Source organism: Microcaecilia unicolor, chromosome 2 (assembly GCF_901765095.1).
Source record: "Microcaecilia unicolor chromosome 2, aMicUni1.1, whole genome shotgun sequence".
NCBI classification, from domain to species: domain Eukaryota; kingdom Metazoa; phylum Chordata; class Amphibia; order Gymnophiona; family Siphonopidae; genus Microcaecilia; species Microcaecilia unicolor.
Genome location: NC_044032.1, coordinates 60,233,569 through 60,249,970, shown reverse-complemented (window position 1 = coordinate 60,249,970; position 16,402 = coordinate 60,233,569). Strand labels below are relative to the sequence as shown.

Here is a 16,402-nt window from a genome sequence, read left to right as displayed (position 1 = left end):
CTATACCCTCCTAACTTTATGAAGACTTGCATGGGCAAAGCAGCAATTGGCTGGCCTGCACGGTATGCAAGAAGGTCACCTGATCACAGAGGGAAAAAGAGAAGTTTGGAAACACCTTGATGAAGGCCTACTGAAGGAAAAAAAAGGGGGGAGACATGATTCTGGAAAGTAGGAGAAATGAAGAACAAGGGGTACCTCATGGGGAGGGGAGGGGCAGGGAAGAGTAGAGCTAACTGATGGGAAAGGAGAAGGCCTAATGGGGGAAGAGCAAAGTCATTTTATGGAAAAAGGAGAAATTCACAGGGGAAAAGGGGGAGACAGTGGAGATGCTTGATAGGGAAGGGGGGAAGAGAGGAAGAAGGGGAACTTGATGGGAAAGAAGAAGGCTTCCAGATGGGGAAAGGGAGCATCTAATGGGAAGAAGGGCACTTGATGGGGAATAAGGGGAAAGAGATGGCTGATAGGAGAGTGGTGAGGGACAGAATCAGATCAAGATGATTTAGGGCAACAATATAGTGGAAGAATGGAGAGCGTCATATATGGAGGATGGAGAGGCAGCAGGGTGACGGGAAGAGAGAGTAGGTGGCTGCAAAGAAAAGAAAAATGCTATATCACATATATTCGGAAAAATCCACACTAATCACTTACAAATTTACAACACACAGACAGACTCAAACTACACACTTGTAGAGCCAAAGAACCCCTGCCAGCAATCTATACTATACTACTATGCTATATTCAGGCTTATATTACGCATGTTTTGGAGACAATTCTAAGAGATCTCAACAATTGAGGGAAAGTACCATATTACAAAATTCAGTGCTACAAATAACATTTGCAACTAAAATCATGCTTGCAAAAAAACAAATATATTTTTAGAGTTTTACGGAAAACATAATAAGAGGGCAATACTCTAATCTGTAATGAAAGATTATTCCAAATTCTAACAGATGATTCTAATTGTTTTTTATACTGAACATTTTTCATTGCAGTAATTTCTGAGTATTCCTTGACGTAAGCCAATTGCTAAGTAAAGACAGAATTTCAGTTAGGCTTTTAGAATTTAAACCATTAAAATGATTGATAAATCAAACAAAAGTTTAAATTCAACTCTTGTTAACTGGAAGCCAATGCAATGTGGCCAGCAGTAGAGAGGCCTGCTCAAACTTGCCCAATTAAAACACTGACCTAGAAGCGGTTTCTGCAAAAGTTGGAGCCTTTCTTGCACTTTAGAAGCTCAGCAGTCCAACTGCGGAAATAATATAGATTGAGTAATAACTCTAAAACTATATTTACTAAAGTGAGAATTTAATTGCCCATAGTTCGTGTAGCTTAAAGAATTTTTTCACCAGATTATTCATCTGTGACTCAAAAGTTAATCTAGAGTCTAAAAGAATGCCCAAAATTCTCTCTCAATTTTCTGAATTTCACCTGATGCTAATGTTAATCCCCTAACAGGCATAGATTCATAATCCCCTTGGATTTGTTTAGCAAACCATTTTCATGAGTCCAAGTATCTATCGAAGATACCAATGTGTTCCACCCATTTCCACTCAGCCATGAACAAGCACAAAAGTCCACTGCCTCAATCTGAACTTAGCCCCCCACCCACTGAATCCAGTTGATCTCTCACAACTTAGGATGGTGAAAGGTTGTTTGCAGTTCCAGAAGGTGTGTACATGTGTGTCTCAATCCTTCCAGAGACCTTGCGCGCACAGATGTAGAAGGTGTTACCCCCCCCCCCCCCCACCCCCCGACACACACACACACACCCCTAATCCTGTCATGGATCTCTAGTTAGGATCAAGTGGTAATAGGATTGTTGAAAGTGGCATCCATTCCAAATATTAAATTTCATTTGCCAACAAGAGAGCTCATTTCATTCCCTGGGCGACAGTGATCCTTGCTGCCATGTATCCCAAGACTCAAAGAATGGGGAAGGCAGAAGCTGGATTACTGTAATTAACGCTGCTGGCACAGGGCTATGAGAGTTGTCTGACCATCACTGGGCAGATAAGCGTTGGTGCTTTGTGGCACCAGGTGTGTACTTATGAACAAGATGTACTACATTGGGATTAGCAGGAAGCCTAAATTGCAAATTGCGTGCAGTGTTTTCTGTAGTGCTTTTTGGATTTCTGCGGATGATTTTGTTTGAAATTTTAAAAATCATTCAAATAAAGGTAGAAAAAGAATCCTTTTTTTTTTTTTTTTTTTAAGGTGGACCACTGCTAATGCTGGCTATTCCAGAAAACACAGGATGGTGATGAAAGGCTGAAAGTAAGCACCCTCTGTTGGTATTGGTTCCCTTTGTAAATGAAATGCAGAAGCTTCTACTTTTTTTTTTAATTTATAGAAGTCTTTATTGAACGTTAAGAACATAACACAGAACATAGTTAACACGGCTCGTTACATCATATTCCAAGTGAGCCAAACACCAGTATGAATAGTAATCAGAGGGTACCTATAATGTCATTGGTCCCACCATAACCACAATATGTACTTCATATTTTTATGCCAATTTTTATTGACCTCCCCTCCCTTCCCTCCTCTATACCTACCCCTATACCTAAGAAGCTTCTACTTTTGAGGCTGGATGTGTATGTGCATGCAACTATTTTTGAGATCCAGCAAGGCCTGCCACTCACCTTGTCAAAGGAGGGGCAATATGGTCAACAATGAATTCATTTTCAGTTTCTCTATCTTTAAAAAGAGATCTATGAGGTCCAAAACAGGTCAAAGGCATTCTAACTACTAAGGAATGAAGAAATAACTAGAATACGAGCTTGCTCTCTATGTTGGGGCAGCACTTGCTTGACATCTTGCACTCTTCAGAGAGAATATATCTCTGTTTCCAGGAGACTGAGATGGTGATAAGGATATGTCGGGGGGGGTGGGGGGTGTTGAAAGAAATTGAATTTCTGTAAAGGATTAAGATTGAGTACCCATTGTACTTGACTGCCAGGCTTCTCCCCCTAAAAAAGCCTCCCCCTTACATGCAGGAAGACAAAAACTGGGAACAGATTTCTGATTGTTATTAGCAGGAGTAGGCTGCTACTTCCACTCATGGCCTCTGTGTTTGTCTGAATGGTTGGATTGCTTTATGTTTAAGAAGTAGATGGCTGTAAGGCTCTAAATGCCATCAGTTATAAAGTAATGCAACTAAAACACCTGTCTACAATATGGTGACTGAGGTCTACAGGTCAATGTTGACTTGTCAGCTAGTTGAGAGCAGAGCTCTCTCAGTGTAGAAGAAAGGACTTTGATCAAGGTTCTTTGTCTTTGGCTTTCTCCAAACAAACTGGCTCCAGACATGGTACATCAGCTAATTTGTCATAGAGATCCTCTTGAAATCCTGACCTTTGGAGCCATGAGATCCATTGTGCCTCCATATCTATTACTGCCGAGATGCCATACTGTAAGAATCATATGAAGCATAACAGATAACAACATAAGCGTTGCCATACTGTGACAGAGCAAAGGTCCATCAAGCCCAGCATCCTGTTTCCAACAGTGGCCAATCCAGGTTACAAGTACCTGGCAGGATCCCAAAACAGTTAAATACATTTTATGCTGCTTATCCTAGAAATAAGCCATGGATTTTCCTCAAGTCCATCTTAATAATGGCTTATGCATTTTTGTTTTAGGAAGTTAACCAAACCTTTTTTAAACCCCGCTAACTACTTTTACCACATTCTCTGGTAACAAATTCCAGAGTTTACTTACACGTTGAGTGAAGAAATATTTTCTCCGATTTGTTTTAAATTTACTACTTTGAAGCTTCATTGCATGCCCCCCATCACTCAGAAAGTGAATCTGGTTTTCCTCAAGATCATACAGTACAGGTAGTATACTACTAGATAATTTTATCATTTGTAGTTGGCATGATGGCACACAAACACTTTTCTTCCCACCACATCCAACATTGAGACCTTTGTCTGGTGGGATATTTATGAAAGAAAGACTTTGAAGTTTTAGCTCACTTTAGCGCAGCTTCAATCATCACTGACTGCAGAGAGAACAGGATGTGCTTGTAGAATAGTATTAAAAGATTTGTCTAACTATATCTTTGGAAAACAGGGGGGAAGAGTACCTTGGACAGTATTAAGAGAAATCAAGGGGCCTTTTTACTAAGACGTGCAGGCACCTATGCGTGCCCAACACACGTCAATTTTGAATTACTGCCCAGCTACCGCATGGCATTTGCAGTAATTTCATTTTTGATGCGAGTCTGATACGCACGCCAGAAAATATTTTTATTTTCTGGCATGTGGGCGGTAATCGTCATTCTACGCGCATAGACCATTACAGCCCATTACCGCATGAGTCCTTACTGCTAGGTCAATGGCTTGCGATAAGATCTCAGACCCAAAATGGATGTGCGGCAATTTTCATTTTGCCGCAAGTCCATTTTCAGAAAAAATTTTTAAAAAGCCATTTTTTACAGGTGCGCTGAAAAATTATTATGTGCGCGCCCAACACACACGACTACACTATCACAGGCCATTTTTCAGCACACCTTTGTAAAACAGCCCCCAAGTGTAGTAGTTTTCCCCATAATCTTCTTGTATTAGGAATCTCCAAATTCCCCATACATTCCTCTACACTATATGGAAAGAGTTCTCACAGTCTACTCTACTCTCCAGGCTCCAGTAGATAGTCAGGAGGGGCCTCTATATAATCTGAGCAATCAGCCTCTAGGGACTACCAACATTCAGTGGATAACTCAGGGGAATCCTGGCAATGATGGAAGTCCAATATGAGGTCAGCAGTTTATATGCCAGAAGCCCTCTTGAACAACAGTTCAAGAGGGCTTCTTTATGTACTTAACAAGTGATGAGATATTTGGGCATTGCAAAGTAGATTGGGTGCGACAGAAGGCATTTGACAAAGTACCTCATGAAAGATAGGAGGTAGTGTTCTATTGTGGATTAAAAACTGGGTAAAAGATAGAAAACAGAGAGTAGGGTTAATATACAATGGTCAGTATCTCAATGGAGAGGGGTAGTTAGAGGGGTTCCCCAGGGGTCTGTGCTGGGACCGCTGCTTTTTTACATATTTATAAATGACCTAGAGATGGGAGTAACTAGTGAGGTAATTAAATTTGCTGAAGACACAAAGTTATTCAAAGTCGTTAAATCGCGGGAGGATTGTGAAAAATTCCAAGAGGACCTTACGAGACTGGAAACTGGGCAATTAAAAGGTAGATAACGTTTAATGTGAGCAAGTGTAAAGTGATGCATGTGGGAAAGAGGAACCCGAATTATAGCTACGTCATGCAAGGTTCCACGTTAGGAGTCAAGGACCAAGAAAGGGATCTAGGTGTCGTCGCTGATACGTTGAAACCTTCTGCTCAGTGTGCTGCTGCGGCTAAGAAAAAGAACGTTAGGTATTATTAGGAAAGGAATGGAAAACAAAAATGAGGATGTTATAATGCCTTTGTATCACTCCATGGTGTGATCGCACCTCGAATATTTTGTTCAATTCTAGTCACTACATCTCAAAAAAGATATAGTGGAATTAGAAAAGGTGCAGAGAAGGGCGACGAAAATGTCAAAGGGGATGGGACAACTTCCCTATGAGGAAAGGCTAAAGCGGCTAGGGCTCTTCAGCTTGGAGAAAAGGCGGCTGAGGGGAGATATGATAGAGGTCTATAAAATAATGAGGGGAGTTGAACGGGTAGATGTGAAGCGTCTGTTTTACGCTTTCCAAAAATACTAGGACTAGGGGGCATGCGATGAAGCTACAATGTAGTAAATTTAAAACTAATCAGAGAAAATTTTTCTTCACTCAACATGTAATTAAACTCTGGAATTTGTTGCCAGAGAATGTGGTAAAGGCGATTAGCTTAGCAGAGTTTAAAAAAGGTTCGGACAGCTTCCTATAGGAAAGGCCATAGACCGTTATTAAATGGACTTGGGGAAAATCCACTATTTCAGGGATAAGCAGTATAAAATGCTTTGTACTTTTTTGGGATCTTGCCAGGTATTTGTGACCTGGATTGGCTACCCTAGAGGATCTGGATTTGAGCTTTCTACCTAAGAGACTAAATTTGGCTTCCAGAACCTCTCTCCCACATTTTCCTATGTCACTGGTACTCTTTATATAGTTTTGAATCTAAGGGGCCTTTTTTGAACAGGCTCTTTGAAGCTCATGTAGCAACCTATGCAAGTATTCTACTGCCCCACACCTTAACTAACACTTTATTGAGGTCGCTGGATGTGCTACCTCTCCAGCAGCCAAGGAACAGAAAATAACTGCCTTTTAGAACAAGAGTTTTTGGCTGTTTAGTTTCTACCTCTAGAAAGGGTTTCAGTTTAAAACTATGGGAAAAGGGTTTGTACACTATGGCAACTAGTTAATCATTATTTGTTACATTTGTATCCCACATTTTCCCACCTATTTATTTATTTGTTACATTTGTATCCCACATTTTCCCACCTATTTGCAGGCTCAATGTGGCTTACATAGTACCATAAAGGCATTCACCAATTCCGGTATGAACAAATACAGTAATGTAGGTGGTAAAATAAGGTTCGTGTGTACAGACACATTAGAGAATCGTAGAGAGGAAGAGTTATTATATGTCCATTACGAGCTTTGGTTTCGTTGTGTTGCAGGGTACAGGCATTTAAGTTGGGTCGTAGCGTATGCCTTTTTGAACAGGTTAGTTTTTAATGATTTCCGGAAGTTTAGGTGAACCTAAGTTGTTTTCACGGCTTTTGGTAATGCGTTCCATAGTTGTGTGCTTATGTAGGAAAAGCTGGATGCATAGGTTGATTTGTATTTGAGTCCTTTGCAGCTTGGGTAGTGGAGATTTAGGTATGTTCGAGTTGATCCTGTTGAGTTTCTAGTTGGTAGGTCTATGAGGTCTGTCATGTACCCCGGGGCTTCGCCGTAGATAATTTTATGAACTAGGGTGCAGATTTTAAAAGCAATACGTTCTTTCATTGGGAGCCAGTGCAGTTTTTTCTCGGAGGAGTTTGATGCTTTCGAATCGCATTTTTCCAAATATAAGCCTGACTGCCGTGTTTTGAGCGGTCTGAAGTTTCTTTATAATTTGTTCTTTGCATCCCGCATAAATTCCATTGCAGTAGTCTACATGGCTTAGTACCATTGATTGTATCAAGTTGCGAAATGTTTCCCTCGGGAAGAATGGTTTGACGCGTTTGAGTTTCCACATTGAGTGGAACATTTTCTTTGTTGTAGATTTCACTTGGTTCTCTAGTGTGAGGTTACGGTCGATTGTAACACTGAGAATTTTCAGGCTGTCTGACAAAGGGAGGGTATAAGCTGGGGTGTTTATGTTTGTGGGTTTGTTCGTATTGTATTGGGATGAGAGGATGAGACAAGTGTGTTTTTTCTGTATTGAGTTTTAGTTGAAATGTCCATGAGGCCATGATATTCAAGCTGAGCTTGATTTTGTTGGTGATTTGTCAGATCACGTTTGTAAGGGATACATATTGTGACATCGTCTGCATAGATGAAAGGGTTAAGGCCTTAGTTGGATAAGGATTTGGCTAGTGGGGTCATCATTAGGTTGAAAAGGATAGGTGATAGTGGTGATCCTTGAGGTACTCTGCATTCTGCTTTCCACAGTGGTGATGTGTCTGAGCTTGATTTCACTTGATATGTTCTAGTGGTTAGGAAACTCTTGATCCAACTAAGTATGTGTCCGCCAATCCCGAAGTAATCTAGGGGTCTTAGTAGTATTTTATGGTTTACCATATCGAACGCACTGGACATGTCGAATTGGAGGAGAAGCATGCTTTTGCCTGTTGCTATTTCCTGCTTGAATTTGGCTAGGAGAGTAATTAGTACTGTTTCAGTGCTATGGAGGGGGCGAAATCCTGATTGTGATTCATGTAATATTGTGAATTTGTTTATATAATCAGTAAGCTTGGTTACCATGCTTTCCATCAGTTTGACCACCAGTGGGATTGATGCTACTGGGCGGTAGTTAGTGATTTTGTTTGATTTTTTTCTTGGGATCTTTTGGTATTGGTGTGAGTAGGATGTTGCCATTTTCCTTAGGGAAGAAACCTTGTTGAAGCATGTAGTTTAAGTGGGATGCAAGGTCTGCTATGAAGCAGTGGGGGGTGGATTTTACTAGGTAGCTGGGGCAGGTATCCAATTTACAGTGAGAGTTGGAGAACCTATTAATCGCCTGGGTGACTGTTTCCGGGGTGAGGAGAGCGAAGTTTGACTAGGTTCGGTCCGCTGGATATTCACCAGGGGTTCGGTCCAAGCTAGTGATGAAATTTTCGATATCGGTGTTGTCCTGAGGTAGCGTGTTACGTAGGTTTGCAATTTTTTCATGGAAGTATTTAGCAAGGTTGTCTGCAAATGGGATGTCTGTATTGGTTGTAGTGACCAAGGTGATGTCCAGTAGTTTGTTCACGAGTTGGTATAATTTCTTTGTGTCTTTGTAATCTGGCCCTATTTCAGTTTTATAGTATGACCTTTTGGTCTGTCTTATTGCGTATTTGTATTTTCTTTGTATTTGTTTCCATGCATTGAGTGTGTGTTCGTCTTTTATTTTTTTTTCCCAAGCTCGTTCGAGTTTCCTGGATTGTGTTTTTATTTTTTTCAGTTCTTCGTTGAACCATGGTATTGAGTTATGCCTACGTGAGGTTCTTGTTCGTAAGGGTGCTATTTCGTCCAGTATGCTTCTGCATCTTTTATCCCATTCTGAGAGATAGTATATAGAGTCCATTTGTGCTGTCCATTCGTTTTTGTGTATCTGTTGCCAGAATGTTTCCGAGTCTATTTGGCCTCTTGTGCTGTAGGTTGTGTGTTCTAGTATACGGTGTGAACCCTTTTTCCGCCATTTTAGGGACAGGTTTAGTTTGTAGTGGTCGGTCCATGCTGTTTCTGTCCTTTTAATTTCTGTTAATATTAGGTTCTGGTCTGTGGACAGATTGTGTGAGATGAGGTTGAGTGTGTGCCCTTTGACATGGGTTGCTTACATGTGTGACCATTTAAGATCCCATGAGTGGAGGAATTCCTTGCATTCTTGTGCGTTGGTAGAGTTTGGGTCTTCTAGGTGGAGGTTAATGTCTCCTAATGCTAGTATATTGGAGTTGGTTACACAAGTGTTTGAAATGAAGTCCATGAAGTTGGTCTGGCCTTCGTTCCTATTACCTGGAGGTCTGTAAAACAAGACACAATTCACATGATCGCGTAGGGTTTTGTTGTGGATTCTGATTGAGGCAATTTCAAGTTGAGGTGTTATGGACTCGGCAGTGGTTTCAGTGGTAAAGTGGGACCGATAGATTAGTGCTATGCCTCCGCCTCTCTTTTCTGGTCCAGTGTGTGATTTTGTATCCTGGAGGGCTTGCATGCTTTTCTCTCTCTCTCTCTCTTTTTATTCCCCTTAATACTAAACTAGATCAGATTCTGTTAAATCTGTGGTACAAAGTTTTTAAAACTAAGTGGCAAAAGACTATGGAGATTAGTTGATAAAATTTGCCTTTTACACTTTTATTTTGCCTATCACTAACCTACAATTCCTCCTTTAAACCCCAATCTTTAAGTTCCCAAAGCAAAATAGTGTTCACTTACCAGAGAAATGTTCTCTTCTCTCGGAATTTCTCAGAAAGGAAAAGAGAGTTGAAGTGGGATTTGAACCTGGGTCCCTTGTACCACTTGACCACTCCTCAGATCATTTATAAATATGTTAAAAAGCAGCTGTCCCAGCACAGACCCCTGGGGAACCACACTATCTACCCTTCTCCATTGAGAATACTGACCATTTAACCCTATTCTCTGTTTTCTATCTTTTAACCAGTTTTTAATCCACAATAGGACACTACCTCCTATCCCATGACTCTCCAATTTCCTCTGGAGTCTTTCACGAGGTACTCTGTCAAATGCCTTTTGAAAATCCAGATACACAATCAAGCTCATTTTCAAAGCACTTAGCCTCCCAAAGTTCCATAGAAACCTATGGAACTTAGCCTCCCAAAGTGCTTTGAAAATATGCCTCAATATCAACCAGCTCACCTTTACCCACATGTTTGTTCACCCCTTCAAAGAAATGTAATAGATTGGTGAGGCAAGATTTCCCTTCACCAAATCCATGTTGGCTTTGTCTCATTAATCCATGCTTTTGAATATACTCTAATTTTGTTCTTTATAATAGTCTCTACCATTTTGCCCGACACCGACGTCAGGCTCACCAGTCTATAATTTCCTGGATCTCCTCTGGAAGGCAGCTCCTTGTGACTCTGGGCAAGTCAATTAACCCTCCATTGCCCCATGTAAGCCGCATTGAGCCTGCCATGAGTGGGAAAGCGTGGGGTACAAATGTAACAAAAAAAACCAACACCTTTTTTAAAAATTGGCGTTAACATTGGCCACCCTCCAATCTTCCGGTACCAAGCTCGATTTTAAAGATAAATTACATATTACTAACAATAATTCTGCAAGTTCATTTTTCAATTCTATCTGTACTCTGGGATGAATATCATCTGGTCTAGGAGATTTGCTACTCTTCAAAGGTTTGTGTAGATGTGTAGATTTCTGCAGCATGCCCTTGCACAAAGATACCCCTGCCTCGAAACAGCTTTATTTTTATGCAGCAATTTTCAGGGCGGCAATAAAGACACATAGGCGTATGGGTTGCCTTCATAAAACAAGAACATGTACAGCTATATGCTTTCATAAGCTATGAGCCCTATTACAAAATTACTCACCCTATGTCCACTGATTTTGTCTAATACGGAATGTGTCAACTAAGAAAAATGAACAGTTCACGAATGGACTCTCTTCACCATGACCAAGAAGAGTATAGCAGAGCCCCAGTGAATCTGATTTGGGGTAAGAGCCTTAGGTCTGACTGTAGGTAATTTATCAAAAACCTAGTGATTAGAGCAGTCTTAAATCGATCAATGCATCCAAGTAAGGAAACACATGAACCTCCAATCTGTAGTGATGTCACATCTGCAAGTCATATCCAGTCATGCAATGTTGAAAGGTCAAAAATATGGCTCTTGAGGTGGTGTTTCGTCACTAAAAATCTGAGACATTATCTGCAACTGGGATATACGTCTATGTGAATAGACAGTCCCCTTTGTGAAAGCTAAAACGGTGCACAGGAAAATCATTCTGAACCTTTCCTTCAAGAGTTACTTATTCATTAATCTATATTCAAGACCTACAGATCTACATATGATGGAATTATCTTATTTTCTTTAGTACCAGAATGTACATGGAACAGCTTTGACCGTTTTAATATACAAGAGAGCAAAGAGATCTATTTCCAGCAGCTATTGATAAAGAAAGGAAGTCAATGACCCCTTTGATGGGAAATATTAGAGAATTTATATTTACTTAAAATTTTCTATTCTATATTATCTAAAATCCTAACTGGGTTACATCTTCACACACACAGGGCTTTATTCTATAAAATGTTATGCTCCTAAATTTAAGCTCCTACTTTATGAGCATGATTTATGCTCCTAAATTTATGCTCCTAAATTATGATCTTCCTATTTTGGAGCATAGAATATGCTCCTAATTTAGAAGCATAAATTTTAGGAGTGTAAATTTAGGAGCATAACCTTTATAGAATAAGGCCCACAATAAGTAAATTCTAAATAGGTGTAATCTGTAGGCCACTGTAGTATTATATACTATCTATACCTGTTTGTGTGCATAAGGCCTGCATTAGCCTAACTTAGGCCTATGAATCAATCTGTGAGTTGTATCACAACCATCCTGTCATAGATTCCTAATACACTAAATGATAGACTTTGCCAAAGATATGTTTGTGCGAACGCAGAATAGGCCTTTGTTCACTGTTCTTTGTGTGAGCAAGGGGGCTGAGATTTTCCATAAGATATTTTTGAGCCCATGTTCTTGATCAGCAACACTAGTCACACCAGCCTAGACTGGTTAGATACCAGGGATGAGCATGGTTTGTGTCTTCTCCATCTGAACCTCAGCCATTGCCCATAACCTTTTCCCAGCATGGCAGCAAGCAATGAAATCTTAATGCCAGCCAGCATTCCATGCTACTAATCCCGGGGCAAGCAGTTGCTTCCACATGTCTGTCTCAATAGCAAACTATGGGCTTTTCCTCCAGGAACTTGTCCAAACCTTTTTTTAAACTCAGATATGCTAACCGTTGGAGTTCCCCAGGGATCTGTCCTTGGACCCCTTCTCTTCTCAATCTACACCTCTTCCCTGGGCTCGCTGATCTCATCTCATGGTTTTCAATATCATCTTTATGCTGATGACACCCAGCTATACCTCTCCACACCTGACATCACCGCGGAGACCCAGGCCAAGGTATCAGCCTGTTTATCCGACATTGCGGCATGGATGTCCAACCGCCACCTGAAGCTGAACATGTCCAAGACCGAGCTCCTCGTCTTTCCTCCTAAACCCACCTCTCCTCTTCCTCCATTCTCTATCTCTGTTGATAACACCCTCATCCTCCCCATCCCATCTGCCCGCAACCTCGGAGTCATCTTCGACTCCTCCCTCTCCTTCTCTGCGCATATCCAACAGACTGCCAAGACCTGTCGCTTCTTCCTCTTCAACATCAGCAAAATTCACCCTTTCCTCTCTGAGCATACCACCAGAACTCTCGTCCACGCTCTCATTACCTCTCGCCTTGATTACTGCAACTTACTCCTCACCGGCCTCCCACTCGGCCACCTATCCCCCCTTCAATCCGTTCAGCATGCTACTGCACGTCTTATATTCCGCCAAAACCGATATACTCATATCACCCCTCTCCTCAAATCACTTCATTGGCTTCCGATCAGATATCGCATACAATTCAAGCTCCTCCTCCTTACCTACAAATGCACTCAGTCTGCGGCTCCTCACTACCTCTCCACCCTCATCTCCCCCTATGTTCCCGCCCGCAACCTCCGCTCACAGAACAAAGCCCTTCTCTCAGTACCCTTCTCCACTACTGCCAACTCCAGGCTCCGCTCATTCTGCCTTGCCTCGCCCTATGCCTGGAACAATCTTCCCTCACCCATACGCCATGCCCCCTCCCTACCAATCTTCAAATCTCTGCTTAAAACTCACCTTTTCAATGCTGCCTTCGGCGCCTAACCGCTCTAGAAATATGAAATGGCCCAATCTATCCACCCTATCAGATTAACTGCTCACTCGTCCTCCAATCTATCCACCCTATCAGATTATCTGTTCACTCGTCCTCTAGATTGTTCACTTGTCTTTTAGATTGTAAGCTCTTTGAGCAGGGACTGTCCTTCTATGTTTAAATTGTACAGCGCTGCGTAACCCTAGTAGCGCTTTAGAAATGCTAGTTAGTAGTAGTAGTAGTAGTAACCGTTGTTACCACATCCGTCCATGTAACTTCCTTGAAGGTCTCCTAGTCATTGTACTTTTGGAATGAGTAAAACAAATCAATTTACTTCTACTCATTCTACACCACTCAGGATTTTGTAGACCTCAATCATATCTCCCCCCTCATCCATCTCTTTTCCAAGCTGAAGAGCTCTAACTTCTTTAGCCTTTTCTCATACGAGAGGAGTTCCATCCCCTTTATCATTTTGGCCGCTCTTCTTTGAGCCTTTTCTAATTCCTCTATATCTTTTTTGAGATACAGTGACCAGAACTGAACACAATAGTCAAGGTGCAGTCACATCATGGAGCGATACAGAGGCATTATAGTATTTTTTGTCTTATTCACCATCCCTTTCCTAATAATTCCTAGCATCCTGTTTGCTTTTTTGGTCACTGCCGCACACTGAGCAGAAGATTTCATCGTATTATCTACAATGTCATCTAGATCTTTTTCTTGAGTGCTGACCCCCAATGTGGACCCTAGCATCAGGTAACTATGATTTGGATTATTCATTCCAATGTTCATCACCTTGCATTTGTCCACATTAAATTTTATCTGCCATTTGGATGCCCAGTCTTAAATTTCCTAAGGTCTTCCTGCAATATTTCACAGTCCACATGTATTTTAAGAACCTTGAATAATTTTGTGTCATCTGCAAATTTAATCACCTCACTCGTTCCGATTTAGAAATTCAGTAGATGGAAGATCATTTAAGTTAAAACAGAACACCAATTAAGTAGTACACATTTTGAAATGTGCGTGCCAAAAGTTCTATGTGGGGAAGACAAGAAGAAGTTTACATCAATTATGCACCAGCTTCTTTAAATACCTGCTCTGGAGTATCAAGCTGTACATTCTCTATGACAAGACAGAATAAAGCATAGAGTACTTTCACATAAAGCAAACATAAATGACTCACACAAATAAATATAACAAAAGAGAGGGAACGAAGTACAAACTAAAGTCCAAACAAAAAAAACAGCACCATGGGCCTTTAAAAATGGAACACAGTTCTTTAATGAATGAGCCTTGACAAAAAGACCCGACACGGGCCGTGTTTCGGTGACTAGCACCTGCGTCAGGGGTCCCCACGTCTCATATAGTAAAAGCTACAAAGCACCAAGGCACTTTCACTTTCTGTATCCAAATGGCCCGTGGTGCTGTTTTTTTTTTTTTTTTTGTTCACACAAATAAATAAAAATAAAATAAGGTCACGTGATGCAGTGAGCAGCTCCAGACACATTTTCTGTGAGCTGTTCGGGTTCTCATCTCTAAACTATTGTTTACTAGTGTCATCCTCGCTTGGAAGAACAAATTTATCCTCCGAGACACTTTCCTACTTTATGAACAAATACCTCATGAGATCGCAAATGACATCGGCCTCAAAACCACCGAAGAGAAAGGAAAAATGCAATCGGATGATGGAAGGCAATTGGCAGCATCCCCGTCCATGCCACAACACCTTCCCGAAGATGAAACATTAATCTCTGATTTGACAGAATTCTTTGCTCTTTCCAGTGAGGGCACTGGACTCCCAATTTACCCAACTATCAGAGCAATTATCTGGAATAACAACACTTACCTCTGAGCTCACTCGCAAAACAGGCGAGTTGGAGGTGTGCGTCTTAGAGGTGGAGGACATCCAGCAGTGCCAGACCACACATTTTGCCCATTTGGAACTCTTACTTAATGAACAGTATGAGCAAGTGGATGACTCTGAAAATCGTTCCCGGAGAGAAAATACTCGATTCGTGGGACTGCCAGAGTCAATTCCAGACCAACAATTACAGCAAACTTTGGGAACTTAGTTACAGGCAAATTTTCCCGAGGCAGGAATAAGTCCAGCCATTCGCCTTGATCGACCTGGACCGCGGCGCCAGCAGGATCTGCATCTATGGGTGGTGATAACTAAATTTCATTATTACTCTCAAAAAGCCCAACTGCTACAATCATATTATCGAGATGGCTTTAAATACGATGGGGATAGAGTGAGACTTTTCCAGGATTATTCAGCAGCATCAACAATGAAACGCAAGGCTTTTGCCGCAACCTGCACCAAGTTAGTTGAGAAGCACTGCCACTTTGTATTGCAGTACCCAGCTACCTTAAAAGTGCATAAAGACGATCAATGGTTAATCCATGCCTGAAGCTGCAATGAACTGGTTGAATAGCACAGAGCCCGCCTGAGGTCCAAAAGCAACAAGATTCCGCCAATCGGGCTAGGCACAAAAGGAAGGTACGCAACCTTGAATTTGAAGTAATATGGTCAGTAAGACACCTTATATTTTGATTTGGAGATGGAACCCTTGCTCACATAGCCTGTGACCCCTTACTAAACCCAGTTTATCTGGGAGAAGTTAAAATGATATTGGCAGTGGAAGGGGAGGGTGGAGGGAAGGGTGAGAAGAAGATCTTACAGGGGAAGATAGTAATAACAGTGTTTTATTTCCTCGCACCAGATATACGTTTTTATTTATGTTATTGGAAACAGACAATTCGACTGTATATGGTTGACCAGGTAGTCCTACTATTGAGATGGAGACAGCATGCGGGCGAGGCTGGGTACCCTGATGTTCCTCCTGGTGATATCCTCATTCAGTTTTCTGCTGGCCAGGTAGAAGCAAAGGCTGATGTCCTGTAGGCTGGCCACTTGGAACATAGGGGGTGGGGTAATACTTCCCCAATTAAATGTTCTAAAATGCTGTAAAAAGCTAAAACATCACAGGATAGATGTGGCGTGCCTACAGAAGACCAGATTGACAGATAGAAATACCAGAAGCTCTGAAAGAAATGGGTGAAAGAGGTATTTTATGCCTCATCCAGGGGTAGGAGGGAAGGGGTGGCGACAATGTTACATGAAAAAAAAAATCCACACAAAGGCTGTATCTCAAAAGTGCAAAAAGCAAACACTGACCAGCAGTGCTCCTTCTTCCTCATTTTTGTAATACAGCTTGTGTGTGATTTTTACTACCATCTGCTATTAGGAGTTAAGTGCTCTTTGGGACCCTAATAGTATTAGCCCCTGCTGCAGCCATTGGTCATTGCTATCTCTAGAATTGACTGGAATAAAATTAG

At 41.4% G+C, this 16,402-nt stretch overlaps 1 protein-coding gene across 3 annotated transcripts in view; it reads right to left on the bottom strand.

Moving 5' to 3' along the window:
• The window catches only part of WDR7 (WD repeat domain 7), a 754,216-nt gene that overhangs the window by 667,241 nt on the left and 70,573 nt on the right, over positions 1–16,402 (bottom strand). The gene's annotated exons all lie outside the window — the stretch shown is intronic.